Below are 27,955 nucleotides of genomic sequence, written 5' to 3'. Positions count from 1 at the left end.
CCTGAACAAGCCCACCAGGAAGCTGTCACTGTACTGGACCAATCAGGTGCCATGTACAGTATATGTATAGCTGTGAGATGGGGAATACCTTCGCCACTTAGGGATCATTCACACCATGGTGCAGAGATGTCAGTTTTTCTGCATGCATTCTACAAGGGCACAAAAAAAAATAAAAAATAAAAAAAAATATTGTTCTCTATGTACCCTGTTTACAACACTTGTATCACATGCAGATTTGTCTGTGCAGGAATCTGCAACGTGTATGCAGTTTTCTGCATGGGAAAAAGCAGACATGACATCAACATTGGTGTGAATAGGGCACATAACTGACAAGCAAAAACTGATGTCAGTGTGCATAAAATATGATGTAAACTGATGTCTCTGCAAGTGAAATCTGCATGGTTTTCCCATCAGTTTTCATGCACATGTGGTGTGAACGAGGCTTTATGATTGGCCTAGAACTGGTGACAACTTCCATGGCAGAAACACTGAGGTGGGTTTACTGGGATCTGAGCTAATCCCTATTGCTGTCATTTTGTGAGAATACCCAACGGTGGCTGGCCTAAGGCCGCGTACACACGATCATTTTTCGGCATGAAAAAAAATAAGTTTTTAAAAAATGTCATTTAAAATGATCGTGTGTGGGCTTAACATCATTTTTCGGGTTCTGAAAAACGCCAATTTTTTTTTTTGGAACATGCTGCATTTTTTAACGACGTTTTAAACTAAGTCGTTTTTCGGGTTGTAAAAAATGATCGTGTGTGGGCTAAAACGACGTTAAAAACCCGCGCATGCTCAGAAGCAAGTTATGAGACGGGAGCCCTCGTTCTGGTAAAACTACCATTCGTAATGGAGTAAGCACATTCATCACACTGTAACAGACAGAAAAGCGCTAATCATCTTTTCTAACAGGAAATCGGCTATAGCAGCCCCAAGGGTGGCGTCATCCGCATGGAACTTTCCCTTTATAGTGCCTGTCGTATGTGTTGTGCGTCACTGTGCTTTGCTAGAGCATTTTTTTAAAACGATCGTGTGTGGGCAATGTCGTTTTAATGATGAAGTTGGAAAAAACTACGTTTTTTTCTACATGACGAAAAACATTGTTTTTTTCATGCCGAAAAATGAATTGTGTGTATGCAGCATAAGGAAAGACAGCCTCTATACTGCTGCATTATAGTCTAAAATAAGAGGAAGTGTATAGGGGCCAGAAAGTTATCAGTTATAAATTTAGACCACAGACAACTTTGTTATAGCAGTTGTGAAAAACTGAACATGTGAGAAGCAGAAAAAAACTTTGTTTTAGGCCTCATGCACACTGCAGCCCAAAAATGCCTATTTTACAAAAACTCCTCCATGTGTCCAATGTCCATGCACACTGACATTTACAGACATTTACAGGAAAGATCATTTAGAAGCAGAAAAGAAAAACATCACTTGCGCTTTTTGAAAAGGGGTGTTTGGGCTGAAAAAAAAAACACACACACACGCATTAACTTGTCCATTTATGCATGTCTGTGACTGTGCTGCAATACATTCTAATGGCCATAATAAATTAAAGACACGCTGGTAGGTTAATTGGCTTCTGTCTAAATTGGCCTTAGTATTTGAATGTGAGTTAGGAACCTTAGATTGTAAGCTCCTTGAGGGTAGGGACTGATGTGAATGTACTGGGAATGGACTGGTCATCGGGATTACCGGGAGATACCATCGGTGGGCCGATGGCTCAGTGGGCCGGTCGGAGATCCGTGGCAATCTACCCGTCAATCGCCGACTGCTGGAGCCTGATGGGTAGATCGAGATTTAGCCAGCATGCAGAGTAGCGAAGGAAGCGTGTGTAATAAGTTCTCTCTCATGTCAAGCTGCGGCTGCTCCCCGCCACCCGGCGGCCCCTCCTCTCTTCTCACCCATCCCCATTTGCTTGTGACATCATCGGGATGGACGAGAAGAGAGGAGGGGCTGCCGGGGGGGCGGGGAGCAGCCGCAGCGTGACATGAGAGAGAACTTATTACACACGCTTCCTGCGCTACTCTGCATGCTGGCTGGAAAACAATGTGCCCTGATGTGCCATGTGCCCTGATGTACTATGTGCCCTGTGTCCAGATGTGCCCTGTGCCCCGTGTCCTGATGTGCCCTGATGTGCTATGTGCCCTGTGTCCTGATGTGCCTTGTGCCCCGTGTCCTGATGTGCCCTGTGCCCTGATGTACTATGTACCCTCATGTGCCCTGTGCCCCGTGTCCTGGTGTGCCCTGTGCCATATGTGCTGATGTGCCCTGTGCCCTGTGCTCTGTGCCCTGATGTGCTATATGCCCTGATGTGCCATGTGCCCTGAGCTATGTGCCCTGATGTGCCCTGTGCCCTGATGTTCTATGTGCCCCGTGCCCTGATGTGCTATGTTCCCTGATGTGCTATGTGCCCCCTGTCCTGATGTGGTATGTGCCCCGTGCCCTGATGTGCTATGTGTCCTGATGTGCTATGTGCCCCGTGCCCTGATGTGCTATCTGCTCTTTGCCCTGATGTGCTATGTTCCCTGATGTGCTATGTGGCCCGTGTCCTCATGTGCTATGGGCCCTATGCCCTCATGTGCTATGTGCCCTGATGTCCCCCGTGCCCTGATGTGCTGTGCCTCAATGTGGTGTGCCCTGATGTGCTGTGATGGGCCCTGATGTGCTGTGCCCTGTACCCTGATGTGATGTGCCCTATACGTGTTGTGCCCTGATGTGCCCTGTGCCCTGATGTGCCCCGTGCCCTGATGTGCTGGTCTGTGTACCCTGATGTGCTGTACTCTGATGTGCTGTGCCCTGTACCTTGATGTGCTGTGCCCTGATGTGCTGAGCTCTGTACCGTGCCCTGATGTGTTGTGCCCTGGGCCGGTCTGGATGAAGTCCAGGGCCACAATTTTGTCCGAGTCCAGCCCTGGAATGTACAATGTATATGTAAAAGCGTTGCGTAAATTGACGGCACTATATAAGTACCTTTTAAATAATAATAATATTCTGGCCAACAGAATGCATTAACTGCAACGCGCATAAACATGCAGGCAGAAATGTGGCTTTTAAAACAATTTTCCAGCTGCTTTTTCTCCCTGGTGTCCTTTGGGGTACAGTACAGCGTGCATGTGGCCTATATTGTAACCAACACCATCCTTATAGTGAAGCATGGTGGTGGCTGCATAAAGCTGTGGGGAAGTTTTTCAGTGGCAGGAACTGGGAGACTAGTCAGGATCGAGGGAAAGATGAATGCAGCTATGTACTGAGACATCCTTGATGAAAACCTGCTCCAGAGCGCTCTGGACCTCAGACTGGGGAGAAGGTTCATCTTCCAACAGGACAATGACCCTAAGCACACAGCCAAGATAACAAAGAAGTGGCTACGGGACAACTCTGAGAATGTCGTTGCATGGCCCAGCCAGAGCTCAGGCTTGAACCAGATTTAACATCTCTGGAGAGATCTGAAAATGGCTGTGCACCGATACTCCCCATCAAACCTGATGGAGCTTAAGAGGTCCTGCAAACAATGGGAGAAACTGCCCAAAATTAGGCGTGCCAAGCTTGTAGCACCATACTCAAAAAAAAAACTTGAGGCTTTAAATTGGTGCCAAAGGTGCTTCAACAAAGCATTAAACAAAGGCTGTGAATACTTATGTACATGTGATTTCTTTTTTTTTTTTTTTAAATTGCAAAGATTTTAAGCAAAATTATTTCACATTGTCATTATGGGGATAGTTTGTAGAATTTTGAGGAAAATAATGAATTTAATACATTTTGGAATAAGGCTGTAACATAACAAAATGTGGATAAAGTGAAGCGCTGTGAATACTTTCCGGATGCACCGAATACACACCTTCCAACTTTTTGAAATGGGAATGAGGGACACCTATCAACAAAAGTATCCAGGCATAGGACACACCCCTTGCCATGCTCCTTAAAGGAGAATTGTAAAAAAAAAAACAAGATTTGTTAAACCCACAAGTGTTTTTTTTTTTTTTACCACTACTATTCCTTTATATTGGCTTTTAGAATTTACAAATGCAGCAATTTACAAATCAGATGAAAGGTTTTGCACCGGGAAACACTTTTTGATAGCTAAAAAGTGCATTTTATATACATTTATATAGATCAGACCAACATGAGGGAAAAATGAGGAGGAATGAGGGACATAGCTCCAAATCGGGGACAGTCCCTTTAATATCGGGGACGGTTGGGAGGTATGTGAAAATATATATATATATATATATATATATATATATATATATATATATATATATATATATATATATATATATATATATATATATATATATATGTGTGTGTGTGTGTATGTGTATGTATATATATATTAGGGCTGTGCGTTAAACGCGATATTAACGGCGTTAACGCAAACCCATGTTAACGCCGTCAATATTTTTGTCGCGCGATTAACGCGGGGGGGGCTCGGGGTGGACGTGCAGAGTGTGCAGCGGCGCGGCGCGGCTTACCTTCTCGCTGGATTCACAGGCAAGTTACTCACCTTGTCCCTGGATCCAGCGATGCCACCCCGCTGTGTGATCGAGCGGGTCCTCCTTGCTTGGCGGGTCCTCCTTGCTCGATTCACAGTGTCTGTGTGCCGCCGATCTCCGTTCCCTGCGACGTTACGACGCACGGGGACGGAGAACGGCGCCAAATTCAAAAAAGTAAACAAACACAATACACACAGTATACTGTAATCTTATAGATTACAGTACTGTATGTAAAAAATACACACCCCCTTGTCCCTAGTGGTCTGCCCAGTGCCCTACATGTACTTTTATAAAATAAAAACTATTCTTTCTGCCTGAAAACTGTAGATTGTCCAAAAGTGTCCCTTTATGTCAAAAATGGTTTTAGATCAGCTAGAAAACAGCGATCATAAATTATAATCACTTGCAGAATTGTGCGATATTTGTGGGGAAATTCGTCATAAATTAGATAGATTAATCGTGAGTTAACTATGACATTAATGCGATTAATCGCGATTAAAAATTGTAATCGTTTGACAGCACTAATATATATATATATATATATATATATATATATATATATATATATATATATATATATATATATATATATATATATATATATATATATATATATAATGTGTATGTATATATAAATATATTAAATTATATTATATCGTATTATTATAGTATAATTATGTTGTTATAAAAACACATTAATGTATAAATTAGCCATGATATACCTTTTGCACACATTCTGGTTGTCTATTTATTTATGTATTTAGTCCTTTGTTTTGTGTTTGGGGAGGACATGTGGTGAATACAATCCCAGGATAACCACTCAGGAGTTATGAAAACATCAACAGCTGCCAGCACTGACGTAGTCTCTATCTACGTAGTGACTTGCTCCCCCTGGTGGCTGCTGGAGAGAAGGCACGTCTAGAAGGAGGCGGAGGATGCCAGGCACATGTCATAGCCGGATTCCAGGCAGCTCTCCCACCCTGCACTGTGTTGTCTTCTAGCAGAAGGAGGGAGTTCAGGCCGCCCGGACACAGCGGTGCTCAGGAGGCTGTCACACGTCTGCAGGACACAGGTATGGGGCGGAGGGGGAGGGGAGGTCACCCCAGGGACATGGTGGGCCGTGTGTGTTACGGGGCCGGATAGAGCAGGAAGAAAACAACGGGGGGAGCCTGTGCTGGACAGACAGGGGGATGATCCAGCAAACACCAGGGACATAGCAATGTATTGTGTATACAGCTGATTATAGGGTGTGATAAAGGTGGAGCAATGTACAGGGTCACTGTGGGTGGGACAGTCTGCTCTGTTGTCTTCTGCTCATCACACAGGTATTGATCATTGGAGGTGACTAGCTGATCAAATTAGTATTAGATCATTAAGAGAACTCCTTGATCTCCACCTTGGCATTGATTGGCGGAATGTATTGATTTTTACCAACAGATGTCTGTGTGCCAGAGAATTGATTAGGGGGAACAGGTTTCATAGATCGTATACACCTATAAATGATCAATAATCACTGGGATCAATATAACGAGCAGTGCATTTATTTTTATTTTTTATTGATAACGCGTCAATTTGAAAAATTCTTACATTGTGTCTGACCACCATTCGCTGCGGGCAGACAAGTCTACTGCCATCTCTGATGGTGACAGCGGTCGGTGGGGAAGACCACATCAATTATTTATAGGGAAAAGTAGGGTTGCCACATCATCCCTTTAATCCAGGACACACATTAATTACACAGGTTCTGTGGCTGATAAAAGAGGAAGTAAACCCTGATGGGTTTTACTTCCTCTTTATTTCCCTGTAAAGGTAAAGCATAATGGGCTACAATACAAAGAAAAACGAGCTTCAGGTATGATGATAACCTGAACTGAAAAGTCACCCCCGGCCCGTCTCTGTGGTAAACTTGTAAGAAAAGAAATGGCTGCACATCTAGGAAATTCCGATTGCCTTTTATTGTTCAAAGTGATAACACCAAAGACGCCAACACGAGGTCACGTAGACGCGTTTCACACAAACATCTTGTGCTTAATCATGATTAAGCACAAGATGTTTGTGTGAATTGCGTCTACGTGACCTCGTGTTGGCGTCTTTGGTGTTATCACAGCATATCGGAATTCCTGGATGTCTAGCCATTTCTTTTCTTACATAATGGGCTACTATGCATCGCATAGTAGCCCATTATATGTCACTTACCTGAAACCGAAGACGTGCCTTCTCACCACTGTCCCCTGTTGCAGGAAGCGTCCATTCTTCACTAGGGATGAGCTCCGGCGTGTTCGCACACTCCACGTGCAGAGCCCTCCAGAAAGTCGGCACAGCGCTGCGCTAATAACCGGCAGGGAGACATTGTCCCGATGCATTGCTGCAGGGATCAGGAAATGTCTCACTGCCTGTGATTGGCGCAGTGCAGTGCCAACTTCCTGGCGGGCTCTGCACGTGGAGTGTGCGAACACGAGGAAGCTCATCCCTATTCTTCACCCCTTTTTCTTCCGGGGGGCTGCAAACTCCGGCTCTGTGATTGGCCGGAGTCGTGTGACGTCACTTCCGTGCATGCGCGCGGGAGCTGCCAGTCACAGCATGACCTTCCTTTAGAAACGTCACAATCGCCGTTTCTAAAGTGAGCCATAGACACTGACGCTCGTCTCTTGTAAATATCTCCTAAACCGTGAAGGTTTAGGAGATATTTCCTGCACCTACAGGTAAGCCTTAATCTGTACAGGGTGTACAACCACTTTAAGGGGGTAATTAAAACTCACTTGGTGCCTTATCTGCATTAAATCAGCCTCAGAACTTGTGTAATTAATATGTGTCCTGGATTAAAGGGATGAGGTGGCAACCTCCAGAGTAGGGAGTATATAGGGATGAGTTCAGATATGATCAGATCTTCGTCCAATCCCGCCAAGAAGCTGTCACTGTACTGGGCCAATCATAAGCGGCTGAGCATTCCCTGAAGATATACACATCCTTTTGTATACAGGTAGCAGTGGGGAATGCCCTGGGTGCAGGTGATTGGCCCAGTACAGTGACAGCTTCCTGGCCGGATCGGACTAGGATCTGAGCATGCCTGAACTTATCCCTATATACTCCCTACTCTGGAGTGACTTACCCTTTTCCCTATTAATAATTTATATGGTCTTCCCTGCTGACTGCTGTCACCATCGTAAATGCCAGTAGACTGGTCTGCCTGCAGCTAATGGTGGTCAGACACAACATAGGAATTTTGATCAACTTACAAGGTTTCTTGTCATCAATTAAAATAAATGATGCAACACTTGTGATGTTGTCCTTGTAACTATCCTACGTTCATAGGTGTATACGATTTGATTCACCTAAAACAGGGATATGCAATTAGCGGACCTCCAGCTGCTGCAAAACTACAAGTCCCATCATGCCTCTGCCTCTGGGTGTCATGCTTGTGGCTGTCAGAGTCTTGCTATGCATGATGGGACTTGTAGTTCTGCAACAGCTGGAGGTCCGATAATTGCATATCCCTGACCTAAAAGGTGGTTTTAGTTTAGGATCCAAACTCGCCTGAGCTCACCACTGACTGTATGTAATGGTGTATGTATAGCTTATGTATAGCTATAGCTATGCTTAATAAAGTTGATCTTCATTCCATTTCTTAAAGTGGATGTAAACCCTTACATATACCTAGTGAAGTGACAGGCCTCAGATGATACACAGAGATGAAACCATGCCTCCTACATCAGTTGTATCTCCTATCTGCAGTCTTCTCTATATCCTTTTTAAAGTGCAGAGTTCATAAAACTTGACTGAGCTGTCAGAAAACAGGGGGGGGGGGGGGGGAAAAGCTAAAGTTACACTCTGTAGAGCACAGTGAGGAGAGCTCTGACAGCTGATTGGAGGGAAGGGACATCCCCCCTCTTCACACAGCACACATGAACAGAGCTGAGGCTGTCAATCAGCTGGAGGTCCCTCCCCTGTCATTATTATTATTTTCTTGGTGTCCGGAAAAATTGTCAGAAGTGATTCATTCTGATAGAGGAACAAAGCAGCAGAAATTACACTTGGGCTAGGTTCACATGCATTCTATGTGTTTTTATTGCATTTTGCAGAAATGCACTACAGTTCATTTACATGGTTTCCTATGGGATATGTTAACATCTATGTGTTTTTCAGCCACTGTGTTTTTGGAAAGGATCAGGGACTTTTTTTCCCACAGCAGATTGTGTTTTGTGTGCAATAGACTTCAATGGATCCACACCAAAATTGCAAGTTTTGGGTTTTTGCGTGTGCGGTTTGCATTTTTTCCCCCTCCATAACAAACTGTGAATAGCCGTTTGTTAAGGACTCAGCAACCAATGAGTCGTCAGCTGTCAGTGGTGTTCCCCACTGACAGCTCAATGTGAAAAAAAAAAGAATTGCCAGCAATGAAAAAATAAGAAAAAAACAACATACTAGGCCATTCGGGTCTTTTACTTTAAAGCCTACACGGTTAGCTTTACTTTTGATCCCTGAATGCAGGTTTATAAAATAATTTTGCTTGTAGATTTAATGAAGACTACAAGAAAAGCAGTACAATTCCATTTAACCAGTAGCAAAGGGAGTCAAGCTTATATAGGCTTGAAAGCTTACCCAACTAGAAAACCTCTGACCCAGATTATCAGTAATATAACTTGATCCCTTCTCTTGGCACCATATGTCCAACATAGAGGAACACATCTTCTAGAGCAGGGGGGTAAAACTCAATTTCATTGTGGGCCGCATCAGCAGTGTGGTTGCCCTCAAAGGGCTGGTTGTATCGGCCCTTTGAATGCAGAGTTCATGGGTGCACTATATACAGAGTGCAGAATTTAAGAGTGTGCAACATACAGAGTGCAGGGTTCAGGAGTGAGATACAATGAGGGGGGGGGGGGGGGGAAGTATTTGATCCCCTGATGATTTTTTTAATTTGCCTACTGACAAAGAAATGAAGAACAGTCTATCATTTTAATGGTAGGTTTATTTTAACAGTGAGACAGAATAACAACAACAATATCCTGAAAAATGTATTCCAAAAAAGTTACTATATAAGCCGAGGACCTAATTTTACCACAAAAAATGTGGGAAAACTTATTGACTCGAGTATAAGCCTAGGGTGAGAATGCAGCAGCTACTGTAAGTGGAAAAGAGGGTCAACAGTGGCCATTTGCACGCCTCACTGTGCCCTTTGCAGTCTCACTGTGCCATAACTCACTGTGCCCATTGCAGTCTCACTGTGCCATACCTGACTGTGCCCATTGCAGTCTCACTGTGCCCGAGTACCTGAATTCTTGACAGGCGTCCATTTTTTAAAAGTCGCGGCTTCCTCCTGGCGTTCCGTGATGGGCATTTGACACTGTGTTCCGCCTATCATGGACCTTCTTTCATCCTCGGGCTCAGTTTCCTAGCAGACACTGTGTTTAGTGTTCCGCCAATCACGGACCTTCTTTCATCCTCGGACAAGAGGACGTCCGTCATAGGCGGAACACTGAACACAGTGTCTGCTGGGAAACTGTCCGAGGATGAGAGGACTGATGTGATAGGCATTTGACACTGTTTTCCGCCTATCACGGCGGTCCTCTCAGGAAGCAGCGACTTTTAAAAAAAATGGACGCCTGTCAAGAATGCAGGTACACTGACTCGAGTATAACCCGAGGGGGGTATTTTCAGCCCTAAAAAAAAGGGCTAAAAACTTGGCTTATACTTGAGTATATATGGTAAATTGATTTTCATTTTATTGAGTGAAATACGTATTTGATTCCCTATCAACAAGCAAGATTTCTGGCTCCCAGGTGTCTTCTATACAGGTAAAGAGCTGAGATTAGGAGCACTCTCTTAAAGGGAGTGCTCCTAATCTCAGCTTGTTACCTGTAAAAAAGACACCTGTCCACAGAAGCAATCATTCAGATTCCAATCTCTCCACCATGGTCAAGACCAAAGAGCTGTTCAAGAATGTCAGGTTACAAGGTTGTAGACCTACACAGAGCTGGGATGGGCTACACGACCATCGCCAAGCAGTTTGGTGAGAGGGTGAAAACAGTTGGTGCGATTATTGAAAGAAACAAATGCAAATGAAAGAAGCACAAAATAACTGTCAATCTCCCTCGGTCTGGGGCTCCATGCAAGATCTCACCTCATGGAGTTTCAATGATCATGAGAATGGTAAGGAATTGTCCCAGAACTACACAGGAGAATCTTGTCGTGATCTCAAGGCAGCTGGGACCATAGTTACCAAGAAAACAATTGGTAACACATTACCCCGTGGAGGACTATAATCCTGCAGTGCCCGCAAGGTCCCCCTGCTCAAGAAAGCACATGTACAGGCCCGTCTGAAGTTTACTAATGAACATCGGACTGATTCAGAGGAGAACTGGGTGAAAGGGTTGTGGTCAGATGAGACCAAAATTGAGCTTTTTGGCATCAACTCAACACTCCATGTTTGGAGGAGCAGGAATGCTGCCTATGACCCCAAGAACATCTTTCCCACCGTGAAACACAGAGGTGAAAACATTGTTTCGGGGGTGTTTTTCTGCTAAGGGTACAGGACAACTTCAAAGGGATAATGGATGGGGCCATGTACTGTCAAATCTTGGATGAGAACCTCCTTCCCTCTGCCAGGGCATTGAAAATGGGTTGGGGATGGGTATTCCGGCATGACAACGACCCAAAACACACGGGCAAGGCAACAAAGGCGTGGCTCAAGAAGAAGCACATTAAGGTCCTGGAGTGGCCTAGACAGTCTCCAGACCTTAGGCTGGGTTCACACTACTACACTACTTTCATCCTACTTTGCTCTGTGTTCAATGTTTCCCTATGAGAGCGTCTTGTAGCGTCCTACACAAGTCGGTCCGACTTTGAAAATGCTCCCTGTACTACTTTTGGTCCTACATTGATCCTACTTCAGGCCCATTGAATATCATTGAAGTCGGACCAAAGTAGTATCCTGTTCATGAAAGTAGGATGGATGTAGGACCAATGTAGGATAAATGTAGGACCGATGTAGCAGAGCAAAGTAGGATGAAAGTAGTGTAGTAGTGTGAACCCAGCCTCAATCCCATAGAAAATATGTAGAGGGAGCTGAAGGTCCGAGTTCGTCGGCCTCAACCTTAATGACTTGGAGAGGATTTCTAAAGAGCAGTGGGACAAAATCCCTCCCGAGATGTGTGCAAACCCGGTGGCCAACTACAAGGGTTGTCGGCAACCCTTGATTGCCAACAAGTGTTTTGCCACCAAGTAGTAAATCATGTTTTGCGAAGGGGTTAAATACTTATTTCACTCATTAAAATGCAAATCCATTTTATAACTTTTTTGAAATGCGTTTTTTCTGGATTTCTTTTTTTGTTTTGTTCTTCTGTCTCACTGTTAAATTATAGACTGATCATTTCTTTGTCAGTGGGCAAACGTGCAAAATCAGCAGGGGATCAAATATCCTTTTCCCACACTATACGTATATAGTACAGATTTCCGGGGGGATGCGATACGCACAGAGTTCAGTGGGGGGTGAACTACGTACAGAGTTGGAGGGGCGCTATGTGCAGAGTTTTGGGGGGTTCTGGTTGTTTCAGCCCTAAAAACAACCTAATCAACAAAAATCCATTATAAAAATAGTTATCAACTATTTTCATAATTAATTAGTTGGCCTGCATACAGAATGCATTATTTTACATATCAGGAAATACAGGACAACACACATACAGCTCAGCACACCATTTAATACATGTCAGTAAGTGCCTGAGAGCTTGTCAATGTGTGAGAAGCAGATCCTCATGGGACATGTAGTCCTTGGTATCCCTTTTTATTTATTTTTTTACCTTGCTACAGCGGGCATTCCATTATACTCTGTGGCTTGCTATAGGGGCTCTCTATATTATACTTTGCGACTTTCTATAGGAAACTCTGAAGGCAGGAGGAGCCAGAAACGCCTGTGGGGAACCCCGGCAAACGCCTGTGGGGAACCCCGGCATAGGAGAATCAGGGCTGCTCTGTGCAAAACACAGGGTGAAGAAATCTAAACTACAAAACCTCCAACAGCAGTGAACCCTGGCAGGAGTTCTAATCGTTCCCCACTCTAGCCAAAACTAAAACATTTTTTAGCTTTAGATACATTTTTTACCTTCGTTCATCAATGTTCCCCTAACAAGGTGGTTGTGTACGTATAAAATATTATATAAATATATTTGTTTTTATAACTTTCATCCTTTGGGAATATATTGGTTCTAAACTGCTGCTGATTCAAAAAGTTTTGAATACTTTGTTGTTTTTGTGGTTATTTAGGGTAGTGCTTTTTGATGCCTAGAAGTAGCTTTTTTATTTCATGCAGTTGATATTGGTGTGTATTAGCTTGCATGCCTTTCTAGTACAGACATTTACTGTATTACTGGCTGAAGGATCTCTTGATCAAAATATTTTGGCTAGCAGACAGTTTGTTTCCCAGTCTTATAAATGGTGCTGGGGTGTCAGCTCAGTTCAAAGGCATGCATGCAACATAAGAATGCTTATCTATGGACTAACAGAGCAATGCTGAGCTAGTAAGTTGATATGACTGTTGGGCAGATTTAAAAGAACAATGAAGCAAACTAAAACCAAGAAATTCTAATACCTCGTACACACGACCAGTTTTCCCGTCGGGTAAACTGCCGTGACAGCTTTTGGCCGGGAAAACTGTCCGTGTGTATGCTCCATGGCAGTTTTCCCGACAGGAAAATCGCTGGAAAAAAATGAGAACATGTTCTCTTCTTTTTTTTTTTTTTTTCCTGCCGTGATTCCCAGCTGTATTTTTCCCGGCAGTTTTCATATGGGAAACACAGCAGTGGAGCATACACATGGCCGGGATTCCCGGCCAAAGCTCCCATGGCAGTTTTCCTGATAGGAAAACTGGCCGTGTGCAGGGGGAATAAGCTGCCGAGCCGGTTCGCCGGGAAACCCGATCGTGTGCACGAGGCATGAGTATACGCTCCTGGTAATTGAACTGCTTTTTGGCCTAGCTCTTTCATGACACCTTCTTGTATCGGCAGTCTCTGGTAACAATTTAGTCTCTTGTAATGTGACAGTCTCTTGTAGCAGAGATCAGCTGTAACATAGCAGACTTTTTGTAACATTTGTTTCATTTGGAAGATTGGAATTGGGTTCCTCACCGCCGCCTTTTTTTATTTTTATTTTTTTTATAAACCTTGGGAGCCTGGCTGTCTGTTCCTTGTTCAGAAAGTTGGTTCATTGATGACGTGCCAACAGGTCCATCTTCCTTCTTTAGACTACTTTGTTGAAACTGCTGCCTTTTGAGACCCGTGGTACGCATTTCCCAGGAGCCTTTAGGAATAAGGGAGAAATTGTTCCAGCATTAGTGAATATGCAGGCAGGGAATGGGACAATACATTAACGTGGAAGTCCATGCAAAAACTAAAATCCCTGCATCTATAGACACCGCCGATCTAACACTAACCTATCTAGCCCTGTATAGTAGAAAAACAGTATACATACCACCCTTTTTTTTTTTAACCCGTACCGAGCTGTGCTACGGCGGCGGAAGCTCTGCTGAGGACACAGCCGGCTGTGAAATGAATGGGAAGTGACGTCACCCATAGACTAACTATGGGGCTTCCGTTGTTGTCTGTGTCCTCTGCACCCGCCTCTACAGTGAAGCCGTGGCTGACAGCTTAGCGTGGGATTCGATCGGGGTGGAGCGGCTTCAAAAAAGGTGTGTGTACTAATTTTTTCTTTACAGGGCTAGATAGGTTAGTGTTAGATCAGTGGTTTCTATAGATGCAGGGATTTTAGTATTTGCATGGACTTCCACTTTAAGGTGGCCTCAATCAATCGTTTTAAAGTAGGGATGCACGCATACCATTTTTTTTTTTTTAAAACCATGTACCGATACTTTGTTCATGTACTCACCGATACCAATTTCCTAAAACCTATTTTAACTGTCATGTGACAGCTTTTTAAGGCTTGTTAACAGCTTACATGATACAAAACTGATGGAAAAACAGCACAGATTTCACTTGCAGAGACATCAGTTTCACATCATTTTTTTATGTGCACTTCAGAGTTTTTACAACCTGTTTACATATGTGTGGGCCAGCCACAGCGTGATTTGAAAAAGAGTCCTGTGATTTCAGTCTGGTTCAGGAGCAATTTCTAATCTCATAAACTACAATACACATTGGGATCTCACCTGAACCAAATCGCATCGGACCAGGCTTTGAAATTGTACTGCAAAATAGCCTGCACATATGTGAGCAGAGACTGAAGGTATCAGTTTTAGTATCGGAGCATTTGCACTAGTACCAATGCAAATGCTTTTTAAACACTATTTTAAAGTAGTTGAGAAGTTCATTTATTCTACAGTATATACTTTTTTTTAAATAGTTAGAGTTAGTTCACCATTACCAATAAAAATAATTACTATGCAGGTAAGGGTTGTCTGTAGATAAAAACAAAATGGTGCAGCTCTGACTAAAGTTGAATAATGCCCTTGCTATAGGTGTAGGCTATTTATGTACCTCCTGAAGCCTAACTGGAATACTCCCAGGTTGTTGCTAAGAGAGGCCTAATCATTACTGGCCACTGTTGGTTAGGCCTCAGTTAGCAACATTCTAGAGATGTCCGGGGAGAATTTCAGTTAGGCTTCAGGAGGTAAGTAAAAGGCCTACACCTATAGCTATAACAATATCTACAGATGCCCCTTGTCTGCATAGGCAGTCTTTTGGTAAAGGTGAACTAACCCTTTAAATATGTTTTTATTTTATTAATTCCTCCTTGTCTATATTTCTTTTCCCAGCTGGTAAAGTTGAGGTCACGTGACTGTTCTTCCATCTTGAGTGATTCATGGACCTGTGGGCGGGCATTTACTTATGGAGCATTCACATAGAGGCTGGGGAACAGCTGGTTGGAGAAGCCACTGTCCAAGGTAGGAGAGATGGGCAGGGGCATGGCTTTATTTACACAGACCATGGAAGATACAGGCAGGCTAGGTGGTTGCACAGCTTAGCTGTATCTCTGAACGGGATGACGCAGCATGCAACCTGACCACGCTAGCACAGAACGGCTTCTGTGCTCAGCTTGGTCAGTTTACAAATGGCAAGGAACTGGTAGGATAAACTAGGTAATATTAGAAGCACTGAAAGGACAAATACATATTTGATATAAAATAGCACGTATTAATTATTCCTTCCGGGTTCGCAGACTTGGTTTTGGCAGGGTGGTCTCCATGTCCGCCGCGGGATGCTGGACCTTCAGAGCATATGCACCGAAGACGTCACTGGCTGCATCCAGTGTAGTATCTCCTAAACGATACCTGTTTAGGAGATATTCATTTTTTTTTTTATAATCAAGTTTTATTTTGTTTCAATTATTGTTAACAACATTCCATACAACATTGTACTTTCTTATGTTCAATTGTTTACATGATAGACACAAACATTGCAGGAAAGAAAACTAGACAACATTGTCCTATCACACGCTAATCGGTTATTCTTAAAGCGGTGGTTCACCCTCCTCAACATCATTATACCATTACATTCGGCATCGTAGCGCGAGCTACGGTATGCCGGTCTTAAATTTTTAATCCCCGTACTCACTGTGCTATCGATCATTGAAGATTCTGACTCCCGCGGGGAATGGGCGTGCCTATGGAGAGGGAGGATGATTGACGGCCGGCTCTGGCACGTCACGCTCCCCGAAGACAGCCGGAGTAGGTCTCGGCTCTTCACGGCGCCTGCGCACAGGCTATGCGCAGGCGCCGTGAAGAGCCAAGCCTATTTCGGCTATTTCCGGAGGAGCGTGACGTGCCAGGGCCGGCCGTCAATCACCTTCTCTCACCATAGGAACGCCCATTCCCCGGAATCTTCAATGATCCATAGCACAGTGAGTACGGGGATAAAAAATGTAAGACCGGCATACTGTAGCTCGCGCTACGATGCCGAATGTAATGGTATAATAAATTTTTTTTTTTTTTTTTTTTTTTTTTTAATAGGGTGAACCCCCGCTTTAACCCCCTAAGACAAAAAAAAATGTTTTGAAGAAGAAGAGTAGAAAACAAATAGATTATAGTTGACTTCCCCTCTTCCACTTCACCCCTAGCTACAGTGGAGTGTGCCTGCTCTGTCCCTACACCGTCCATTCCTTCTACTTCAGTACTTAGTCATGTGTTCTCCAACTGTGTCCCTCTATGCCCCGGGAAAAAAGGAGAAAGGAAAGAGAGGGGGAGAAAAAAAAAAAACCCCGTCCCACTTCCAAAAAGGCCACTGGTGGCCATTGTGTATTCTTTTTATGTGAAAATAAATAAATAAATAAATAAATAAATTCTTGTTTTTATTTTACAATTAAATCATTTAAAATATAAAAATAGTGATTTGAATAGTAATCGTGATTAAAATTGTGTCTAGTGTTGACTGCTGTGGTTATATGTGTCGGCCCTTTGGTCTGTTTCCAAACTGAAACGCGCAACTGGTAAGCCTTATTATAGGCCTACCTGTAGGTAAAAATCACAAAGCAGAATTTTACTACCGCTTTTAATACTTTTAAAGAGACGGATAAATACATTTTTATTTTTAAGGGTAAAAATACCTTAATGCAACAAAGAAAATGTTTTTGTCCAGTTCAATTTAATTTTGTATACAGGATCGCTTGTTTCCTTTTTTAATAACAAAAAAAATAGTGGGCCAGATTCACAGAAGAAATACGCCGGAGTATCTACTGATACTCCGTCGTATTTTCAAATTTGCCGCGTCGTATCTTTAGTTTGAATCCTCAAACCAAGATACGACGGCTTTTGGCTTCGATCCGACAGGCGTACGGCTTCGTACGCCTTCGGATCAAAGGTGTAATACTTCGGCGCCCGCTGGGTGGAGTTTGCGTCGTTTTCCTCGTCGGGTATGCTAATTAGCTGTTTACGGCGATCCACGAAGGTACGCGCGGTCATCGCATTCTCTTACGTCGTCGCTAGTCGGCTTTTCCCGGCGTATAGTTAAAGCTGCTATTTCTTGGCTTATATTTAGACGTGCCATGTTAAAGTATGGCCGTCGTTCCGGCGTCAAATTTTTAATTTTTTTTTTTTCATAAGTCGTTCGTGAATAGGAAAGGACGTAGCTCACGTCGACGTTCAAAAAATCACGTCAGTGCGACGTAATTTCGCGCAAAGCACGGCGGGAAATTTCAAAACGGAACATGCGCAGTACGTTCGGCGTGGGAACGCGCCTTATTTAAATGATCCACGCCCCATTTGAATTAGGCGGGCTTGCGCCGGACGGATTTACGCTACGCCGCCGCAAGTTTACAGGCAAGTGCTTTGTGAATCAAGCACTTGCCCGTAAAACTTGCGGCGGTGTAACGTAAATGCAATATGTTACGCCGCCGGAATTCTACCTGAATCTGGCCCAGTAATTTTATTGATCAACCGCCTATTTGTTGTAATTGATTTATTAAATATAACATTTTTTTTTTTGTTAAAAAACATAATTGGAATAACAGTATATTATTGGGTTGCTGACCATACAAGTAAAATGTACCATATATACTTGAGTATAAGCCGAGTTTTTTAGGGCTGAAAATACCCCCCTCGGCTTATACTCGAGTCAGTGTACCTTTGACGTCCATTTTTTAACACTCGCGGCTTCCTCCTGGTCCCATCCTGTTCTGTGATAGGCATTTGACACTGTGTTCAGTGTTCCACCTATCACGGACCTTCTCTTGTCCGAGGATGAAAGAACGTCCGTGATTGGCGGAACACTGAACACAGTGTCAAACGCCTATCATGGAGCGGGACGGGACCAGGAGTTAGCCGCAAGTTTAAAAAAATGGATGCACGCAGTGCAGCCTGTCAAGTATTTTAGGTACGTTGCGATGGGCACAGTGAGGTTACGATGGGCACAGTGAGGTTGTAATGGGCACAGTGAGGTTGGCCACAGTGAGGCGTGCAAATGGGCACAGTGAGGCATACAAATGGGCATTGTTGACCCTCTTTTCTGCTTACAGTAGTTGCTGCATTCTCACTCTAGGCTTATACTCGAGTCAATATGTTTTTTGTGGTCAAATTAGGTGCCTCGGCTTATACTCGGGTCGGCTTATACACGAGTATATACGGTATATGCATGTGTAGTCCCATTATATACCACTAGGCTTACCTGTGCGATAATGGGTTTTCCTTGGGGATCAAATGCATATGTTGGATTCACTTCTCTTATCAGTAGATACGTGTTTGCAATGCAAGGTCCCAATGTGTGGAAGGTCATTCCCAATGTAATTCTTCTAAAGATAATTGTATGTTCTCAAGGAAAACATAAGTGTTGGGAATGTGGGGAAAGATCACACCGTCAGAAGAAAAAATAAGGCTATAGGGTTATATTATATTTGAGCTTGTGTTTTTTTGGTCTTGTTTCCCAGATACTGTAGATATGAAAGTTTTAGCAGCAGACAAATATTCTTTATGCTTCAAGTAGTGTAAGCAAATATGTCAAGTATGTGAACTTACATCTTTATTCAGTGTGAGTGCTCTTCACGGTTTTATATATGGAGGTTTTATGGGGGAAAAAAAACACGTTTGCTAGCAGTGTAACACATTCGCATGCCATATTTTAAAGTAATACTCTAGCCAAACTACATTTTGTTTTGGCTATAGAACCTCCTTTTATGTTTTTTATTGATGTCTTTTTTACTATTGGGGAGTAATATTCTTTGGCTTTATGTTTAAGTGGAACTGAACTCATAAAGTGAAGATTTGCTATGTTATTGGGAACATCAAGATGTGTTGGAGAAACTTCCCCCAGTGTTATATTTTTTTTAAATCGCCCACATACCTTGATTGCAGGGTTATCTCAAATTCATGCTGTATACTTGCATGCAAAGCAAACACAGCATTGTAGCATAAAAATCCAGGGTAAATGTGAATACTTTTGGGCATCAATGTCTACATGTGCAACAGCTGAAGGGTCTCAGGTTGAGCACCCATGCTATAAAGCATTGGTGTTTAGCCAAGTATGACTGCGTTCAATCATTTACTTCTATGGTCAGATGTATGCGCCACCTGTTTCTCCCCATACACAGGAAAAATGGGATTTTCATGCTGCAGCAAATTTTGTGCCTCCAAACCTTCCATATAAATGAGGCCTAACTAAAAGACTGTAAGGCTGCATTCACACCTGAGCGTCGGTCGTTTTTTTTGGGCGTTTTTTCGCGCGTATTTGCGCGTTTGCATACAGCATCGCGTGACGTTTTTGTACTTCGGCGTTTTTTATTTTAGCCAATAGGAAAAATGATCATCTTTTCATCACTTGTTGCTATGTTGGTAGATTTTTTTAATCTTCTGCATGGGGGACAAGTTCTATTTATTAAAGCGACGAAACGCCCATAGCAAACGCCCGTTGTCGCGCGATACGCTCAATTCGCGCGTTTCCCATTACTTTCTATGGGGAAAAAAACGCTCAAATACGCCCAAACCGCACAATACGCGCGACAAAAAAAGGTCCGGGACTTGTTTGAGCTTCGCGCGACAGGCGTTTGGGCGTTCAAGCGTTCAGGTGTGAACAGTCACCATAGGGAATAATGTTAATTCTCCCCTCTGGCGTTTGTGAGCAGTGCGCTTCAGGCGTAAAAACGCCTAGGTGTGAATGGGGCCTAAAAGGAATAAATTCTGCGCTGCTAGTATGGTGTGTGTATGTAAGTCAATACCAACATGACAAGGTAAACATGATACACACTGCAGTAAACAAAGTGCTTAAATGTGCAACGAATACAAAAGTGAAATAGTGCACAGAAATAAATAATAGTCCATATAGCTGTAGTCAGCTAAGATGTAATTGGACGTTAAATAATCTTCATGAAAGCACCCGAGTTGTGTTGGAGAGAAAATCCACAGCAAGTGTAAGATAGCTGGTTGAAGCACCTCCACCTCAAGTAAATATTCTGCTTACCGAACACCAAATAATAAATCACATGTAGCACTGTATCTGATAGATAACCTCCGTTCCCCAGCTAGGTTCCTCCACACCAGATGGAAAAAATGGATAATCCTTGGCCAGAACGCACTCATGCGTTGAACCCAGGAGTGAAGACAAGAAGGGCAAACATAGAGTAGTACTGCTAACAAAACGATTTATTTGTAAAACAAAATTATGCACTCGCATGTCCAAAGTAGTACATTGGCGTGTGTTAAAATGTAAAGCCGGCCGGCTTGTATAATCCGCTCGTTCCTTCCGGATAGTCGCGGGCAAACAGTGATGACGTCAGCACGCCGTTCCTCCCTACGCCGTTTCGTCAGTAAGATGACATCTTCCAGGGGCACGAGCGGCGTGCTGACTCGCCACTACTTATGTGCATTCAGTGTCGATAGGACCGCCCAGACTTGACTTCCGGGGATCGTGGACACGGATCCGCCATTTTTGATGCGCTGTATTCCTTACATACTAACTAAAAGACTGTCTGGGAACATGGATAACAATAGAGAGAGCTCCTGGATTTGTACTTTAAGATAAATTTAATTCAACTTTCCATCTGTAAAAGGTAATAATTATAGCATTCAATCATTAGCATAACTTTTTTTTTTTTTTAAAGGAAATATCTATTTTGTCAGTCTACATCACTTCAACTTGTAGTGTGTGTGTGTGTGTGTTTTTTTTATTTTTATTCTAAAACCAAACTTCTGTGCTATGTTTACAGTGTGACTTGGCTTCCTACATAAATTCCTGTATTTTGCAATGGATCTCAATACATACAATTCACTGAACAAATAAAAATGATGTTTTGCCACTATTTCCACATCATTGGTCCATGCACCACAGTTTTTTTGGGGAGTGGTGGTTGTGACAACAGATTTTCCCAGTTGTGTTCTATGTTCTCCAACTGGCCACACCTTTGTCTGCCAAACACCTGCAAAAGAAGTAACATAAAGTATATGTAAAGCAGGTAGAGGGGGGATGTACTTAAAAAAAAAAAAAAAAAAAAAAAAAAGTTTAGGTAACTTATATCTAAAGTCAGCATTTTTATCTTAATTGTACAGGACACAGGAATATTATTCTTAGAGCATGGGTTATATGTAGCAACCCTAAAGAAGAACTGCAGTCTGCTCACTTAAGTTGTAATAAAAACAACTTTGCCATTCTGAAGCTTCAATCCAACCACTTTGCATATTTTATATATAGTGTGATTCTGTACTTGCCAAATATGCTGCAGAAATCTCCCTCCACTGAGTCTGGCTGCAACCATTTTAACTGTGGGCAGCTGAAACTGCTACCTGTTCACTTCCTGTATTTACACAGACACACAGAGGCACACCTCCAGCTCTCATTGGCCCTTTGACTCACCCCCCCTCTCTTCCTGTAAAACTCTAACAAGAGTGAGAGATAGCTGTGCATGATGTCATAAGCCCTAGGCTAATGATCAGACAAGAAACGGGAAGTGGGCTGTATAAGGTATTTACTGGCAGAAAAAAACTACTTAAAGTTCCACTTTAAGGTGATTAGACACTGGCAAAGCTTTGCAGGGAGTGCCCGTTGGTGTATACATATAACCCTGCTCACTCCATGGTGAAAGGTTCAGCTTTTGTCTTAAAATACTTCTGAAACACTACAGTACACTTCTCTTGGTATGTGAAAATGGCATGCCTATGCACTACTGTACCCTACAGCCTTATACCTCTAGTGTGAGGTGTACAGCTTTGCTGCCTGTGAATGCTTGTCTCAAGAATTATGGAGTTTGGTTTGGATTACATTATTGCGTCACTCACTGTTCTTGCTGGAGGCTTCAAAATGAGAAAGCAGAACTTTGTCTCTATCTACAATATGGAGAAAAATATCAGTTTTCCAAAGACCACAGGTAATGCTGGCAACCAATCCTTTTTGCTCTCATTTATTTCTTTTTGCGTGTCACGGCTTCAGAGTTCAGTTCCTTTTCTTTTGAATGTGCCTGCAGTTATCTAAATTGTAATCCCTGGCTTCAGTAGTCTTTGTTAAGGTGTCCTCCCCTGTTCACATTCCCATGTTATACAAGGCATTATTATATGTATATCAAGGGTGACTTAAAATAGGGTGTTGTAACGGTCACCACCGTTTACGACCTTCCATCAACCCACGACAGCTTATCTGACACACAGACAACCCAGCAGGCACGATCCATATCCATTCCCCAGAAAATGAGACTGACCGCTCTATTCTCTGCTTCAAAATGTATGAACTAACTTTTAATGGTTTCTTAGCTTGCTTATATGCAGTACAACAGGTCACAGGAACAAAACCCCACCCCACCCATACATCACACGATGAGCTTCAATCACATTACTTTAGACAATTACATAGAGGAGTTAATTATCCCCCAGACGTTACGTCTCCGACAATAAGTGATTCACCTGCACCTGAGAAGTCACATTCCTTCATTAACAGAATTCAAACAAAACACCATCACACAATGATTTCTTCTTAATCCACAACTTTAGACAGACGGTCCGTCTCCGACAGAAAGGTATTCACACCTAATCATCAATAGGCTTTAAACAGTGTTATCACACAATGAAAGGCCTTCCAAGAGCCAGCCTCATTTAACATGTCAACAGTCTACACAGAGAGATGAGTCATAGAATAAACCAACACTTTGCAATCTCCTGCAATATGAGCTATCAGTAATGTCCCCTGTCCTGTAATTTAGGATATAATTTCTGTCACCCTATGGCCCTATCGGACATAAGGTGACCCTAGACATAAGAGTTAATAATGACGCTGGCACAGGAGTACCCCTCATCCTTCCAAAGTCTCTGGGTATCACGGGTCATTTCGTTACAGTTGTCAACCAGGGCTGTGGAGTCGGTAGATAAATGTTCCGACTCGTCAGTTTTCTTTACTTCCGACTCCTCTGTATTAATATGCAAATGTATTTTATACATTCCTTGAAGGAAAGAAAGGCAACAAACATGTCATTACCACAGAAGTTTTTATAGCCTTAGCTTAGGGATATGCAATTAGCGGACCTCCAGCTGTTGCAGAACTACAAGTTGTGACGGTATTAGAATATCCCCGTCAAGCATTCCCTTCTCCCCATAAAGAAAATCACCCAATATTCCACGAGGAGGAATATTCCTGGAATCACCCAATAAGCCACACATGGGTCACGCTTACTGCTGGAACAAGACAGCTTTAATGGTACAACACACAGCTTATATGTAATTTACAAAACTGTTACAATGACAATCTCCGCCCCCTCACACAGTGGGGGGCTCCCATACAGATTATAGGCAGACACTTCGCAGTCGACCCTGAAGACATTTCTTTAAATAATGACATCAGTGAAGGTAATTACTAGTTTTAACAGAATACATTATCTAGACAGCCTGGCCCCGCATATAGAAGAGATAATTACCACAATGAAGCAATCAGAATAATTAACATGAGCCCCTTCTAATCACAGTAAACAGTAAACACAGGTCTCCTTCACACAACACACTAGATCAATTACCCTTTGAAATAGGACTGGCTGAGGAAGGGTCATTAACCTTTCAATCAGCCTGTTAGCAGAGGAGTGAGTCACACCTGAAATCACCTTCCCTCTAACACACACACACAGCATTAAACAAGCAGGGAGAATTAAACTCAAGCATATCCTTCACACAAGTCCCATGAGGCATTGCAAGATTCTGACAGCCACAAGCATGACACCCAGAGGCAGAGGGATGTTGGGACTTGTAGTTTTACAACAGCTGGAGGTCCGCTAATTGCATATCCCTGCCTTAGCTGAATGACAGCAGTTTTTCCAATGGTTTACAGCTTCAGTCTTGAACTATTGACCCTCCATTCCCTTCACTTATACAAGTGTCTCTAGTCCTGTAAAAAACATATTTACTTAATCCCTTATCAGTGAGAGGCTAGGTTACCCATGGGCGCTGTGTTCCCTGTAACAGCAGAACACAACACTATGGAAAGTATAAGTATTTGCCACTCCTAATTGTGCGTTGCGTGCCATATAGTGAAGCACATGAAAAGCATGCTTCTTCACGGTCACTTAACGTGTTTGTTTTGCGGTTACGTGAGGCACTGCATGCATTGGTCTTTATTCTTACAGTAGAGAAGTCATTAATTATAACTTTTTGTGAATTGGGACATTTAAACTTGCTTTTTTAATTCCAATCTAAATTTAGCAGGAGTCGGAGTCGGTGCACTGTTTGCCGACTCCAGGTACCCAAAATCTCCTCTGACTTCGACTCCACAGCACTGGTGTCAACACAGGGGCATCATGGCATATAAAAAATACAGTACATATTATCCCAGGGGAGTTTAGATATGGTTGTGTCTGTAACCACATTGTTCAATTGCAGCCATTGGAGAAAAAACTTCACTTTATCACTGGCCTAGATTTATAGATCTTTGATGATTAATTTAATGTGGAAATTAACACAGATAAATGACATTAGTTAAACTTTTAACAAGGCCGAGATTTATATAGCGATGTCACCTGGCTGCAGAAGAGTAAACTGCACTATACATCAGCACCTGAATTTACATTATTGTTTGTTTTGTAATAAGCAAACAGTAGGACTTGGAAATATTATAATTGAGGAAAGATTATATGAAAGACAGATATGAACATGACTAAATAAATGATCCTTTTGAAAAGCGAGTATTGGGGGGGGGGGGGGTAAACAACTAGATCACCCAGAGCAGTGGTTCTCAAACATGTCCTAAAGTACCCCCAACAGGCCATGTTTGCAGGTTTTCCTTTATCTTGCGCAGGTGCTTTGAATCCGTCAATGGCTTGGTATTTTGGACAGCCATTCCCAATTTCCCAAAACATGGCTTGTTGGGGTTATTTGAGGACAGGGTTGAGAAACACCGACCCAGAGAACAAAGAGAAGACCACAGACTGCATCACAAAACTGATAGAACAGAGCCCTATAATATATACATAATTACATTGGTCCTCGCTTGACCAATTAAACCGGAGAGAAAGGAAAAAGTAGTGGTGGGGATAAAAAAAAAAATGGGGGGATAAATGGAGAGGTCATGGGTAGAGCCCAAACGTCCACACACCATTCGGTCCAAGATAGGCGTAAGATGGTTCATAAGTCGGCACGTATTTTTTAAAGTTATACTTACTGTAACGCTATTGCATAGCGTGGTCCCTTACTTCTTCTTTTGGCAGTCCCCTGCCACCTGAGTATAGAGACAGGACGTGTGAGACTTTTACAGATCCTAGCCACATAGAAGGGCCCAAAATCCAAGGAGCACCTTTAGGCTTTCCTGGGGCATAAATTGCGCATTTAATTTCCTGACTACCTATCACATTTTGGAGACTGTCGATTACCAGAACGTGGACACACCCATAAAATGACCACGTTTTAAGAAAGCAAACACCCCAATGTATTTTCTAAGAGTTATGGCGAGTCTTTTTGAAGATTTTATATTTTGCCACAAATGTTTGGAAAAGGCGAAATGAAAATGTATTTTTTTGGCAATTTTTAATAAAATATTTCTTGCATACAGCATGGGCATACTTAGGACTACAACTCAAATACATTCTGATACCCCTTCTGAGTATGGCGATACCACGTGTGAGACTTTCAGTTCCTGGACTAATTGTGTACCAGACATTTGCATATTGTGTATCGCACAAATCAATCAATTTGTATAAAAAAAACAATGTACTATAATGGTCCCCTCTATACGAGTGGTCAGGAAATATAGCTTGGTGTATCTCTACCTATGGCAGTCCCAGTTCATGTAAGCCAAGAGAGCCTAGCCTACTGGTATGTGGCTGCACACAGGGATGCCTTGTTACTGGCCAGAAGGGAGGAGAACAAAAGCGTTCCTGTGAGTGTTGTTGTCCACAAGAAAATGTCTGGGATTAGTGTTTAGCATGAACATAGTCCATTCAAGCGCAGGCAGAGACAAGGTCAGCGTACGGGCAAAGGATTGGTCCAGGGAAATGGGAAAATCAAGAATTTCTAGTATTTGTGCATAAACACCTTCTAAAATAAACAGCCCGCATTCACAGCTGAGCATTTTAAAGCTCAAAGTTGTGGAGACACTTAAAAGTTAGCGTTAGGATCACAGATACCAGGGTGCCGTGGTGAGGATCTGTGGCTTATGCACGCATTCGCAAATGCGTGCAGACAAAACCCCTGTTTTTTAACTGTTACAGGTTCATTTGGTTGTCTGCTAACTGGTCGGTAAGTAAGCTTGTTTTCCCTTGGATTTATCCTTGGCCCTGTTTATACCTGTATCTCAATGCCTGAAACTCCAAAGGGTACGTGAACAGAATAGTGCATTTTTAAGCCTATTGACTTCATAACATGTGTTTAAATACGTTTTTTCAGGCACTCTCGTAAAAAAAGTATATGGGGGCAAAAAAAATAAAAAAATAAAAAAAGCTCCTGTACAACCGTTCACACTTAAAAACGCACAAAAAACAAATTAAAAAGCACATAAAAATTGCCTACATGCTCTACATTCAAGTGTGAATGGGAGCTAAAAGTAATTGTATGCCTACTTTCCCAATGGATAAGCAGTTTGTCATGTAGATAATTTTCATGACAAACTGCTTATCCATTTTTCTGGCATTAATCATTCTTGTTAATGTGTTGTGCCAAATTTATGAAACATTTGCAACCCTTTTTTTGGTTTTGACTGCGACTCGTGCACCAAAATCAGATTGTGCTTGAATCACCAAATGTAAAAGTGGAGCTTATTAAAGTGGTTGTAAACCCAAATTTTTTCCTTATTATAGGCTTACCTGTAGGTATAAAGAATGTCTCCTAAACCTGTACGGTTTAGGAGATATTCCCCTCGCAATGATTGCAGCGGCGCATGCGCAGGGGGGATCCTCGGCTAAAGGGCCGGCCCCGCCGACCCATGCCGGATTGAAATCTCCCGCGCACATGCGCGGGAGTGACGTCATCGCCGCTCCAGCCAATCACAGCGCTGGAGCGGCGATACCCGGAAGACACGCTCGGCTCGGCGTGGACCAGGTAAGTTCCCTACCTCGTTCCGAGGTAAGTATTTCATAATGAGCTAATATGCGGTGCATACTAGCTCATTCTGGCTTTTGCCTTGCAGGGTTAAAAAAAAAATAAAAAAAAATGTATATGCAGGTTTACAACCGCTTTAAGACCCATTCTCTTTTTAGGGTACAGGGAGGAAAACTGTCTCGGACAGATTTTGCAAACGTGTCTTGCGTGCATTCAAAAATGGGCAGCACATTGGCTTAGCCTTAGCGGTTGGCACCTACACCTGGCAGCACTAGGGTTGTCGGTTGAAATTCAAACCACGGCGCAACCTGCCTGGAGCTTGCATGTGCTCTATGTGCCTGCATGGGTTTCCTCCGGGTACTCCAGTTTCCTCCGACACTCTTGCTGGTGGGAAAAACTTGCTGGTGGGTTAATTGTCTGTCTAAATTGGTCCTAGTATATGTATGAATGTGAGCCTGATGGGATTGATGTGAATGTAAAATATATACCGTATATACTCGAGTATAAGCCAAGTTTTTCAGCCCTTTTTTTAGGG

General features: G+C 42.8%; 1 protein-coding gene across 3 annotated transcripts in view; it reads left to right on the top strand.

Annotated features, from left to right (window-relative positions):
• STARD3NL (STARD3 N-terminal like) overlaps window positions 1-27,955 on the top strand; it is a 128,275-nt gene that overhangs the window by 21,508 nt on the left and 78,812 nt on the right. Inside the window, exon 1 of one of the 3 annotated variants that reach the window (XM_040353206.1) lies at window positions 5,405-5,568. The exons of 1 other annotated variant lie outside the window; for it this stretch is intronic. The gene's annotated coding sequence lies outside the window, so the exon portion shown is untranslated. Of the gene's footprint in view, window positions 1-5,404; window positions 5,569-27,955 lie in introns of those variants that run through there. One more of the 3 variants, XM_040353205.1, reaches the window with a different exon arrangement.

Source organism: Rana temporaria, chromosome 5 (genome assembly GCF_905171775.1).
Source record: "Rana temporaria chromosome 5, aRanTem1.1, whole genome shotgun sequence".
NCBI lineage: Eukaryota > Metazoa > Chordata > Amphibia > Anura > Ranidae > Rana > Rana temporaria.
The sequence above is the reverse complement of the archived record's forward strand: the minus strand, read 5'-3'. Positions and strand labels throughout refer to the sequence as shown.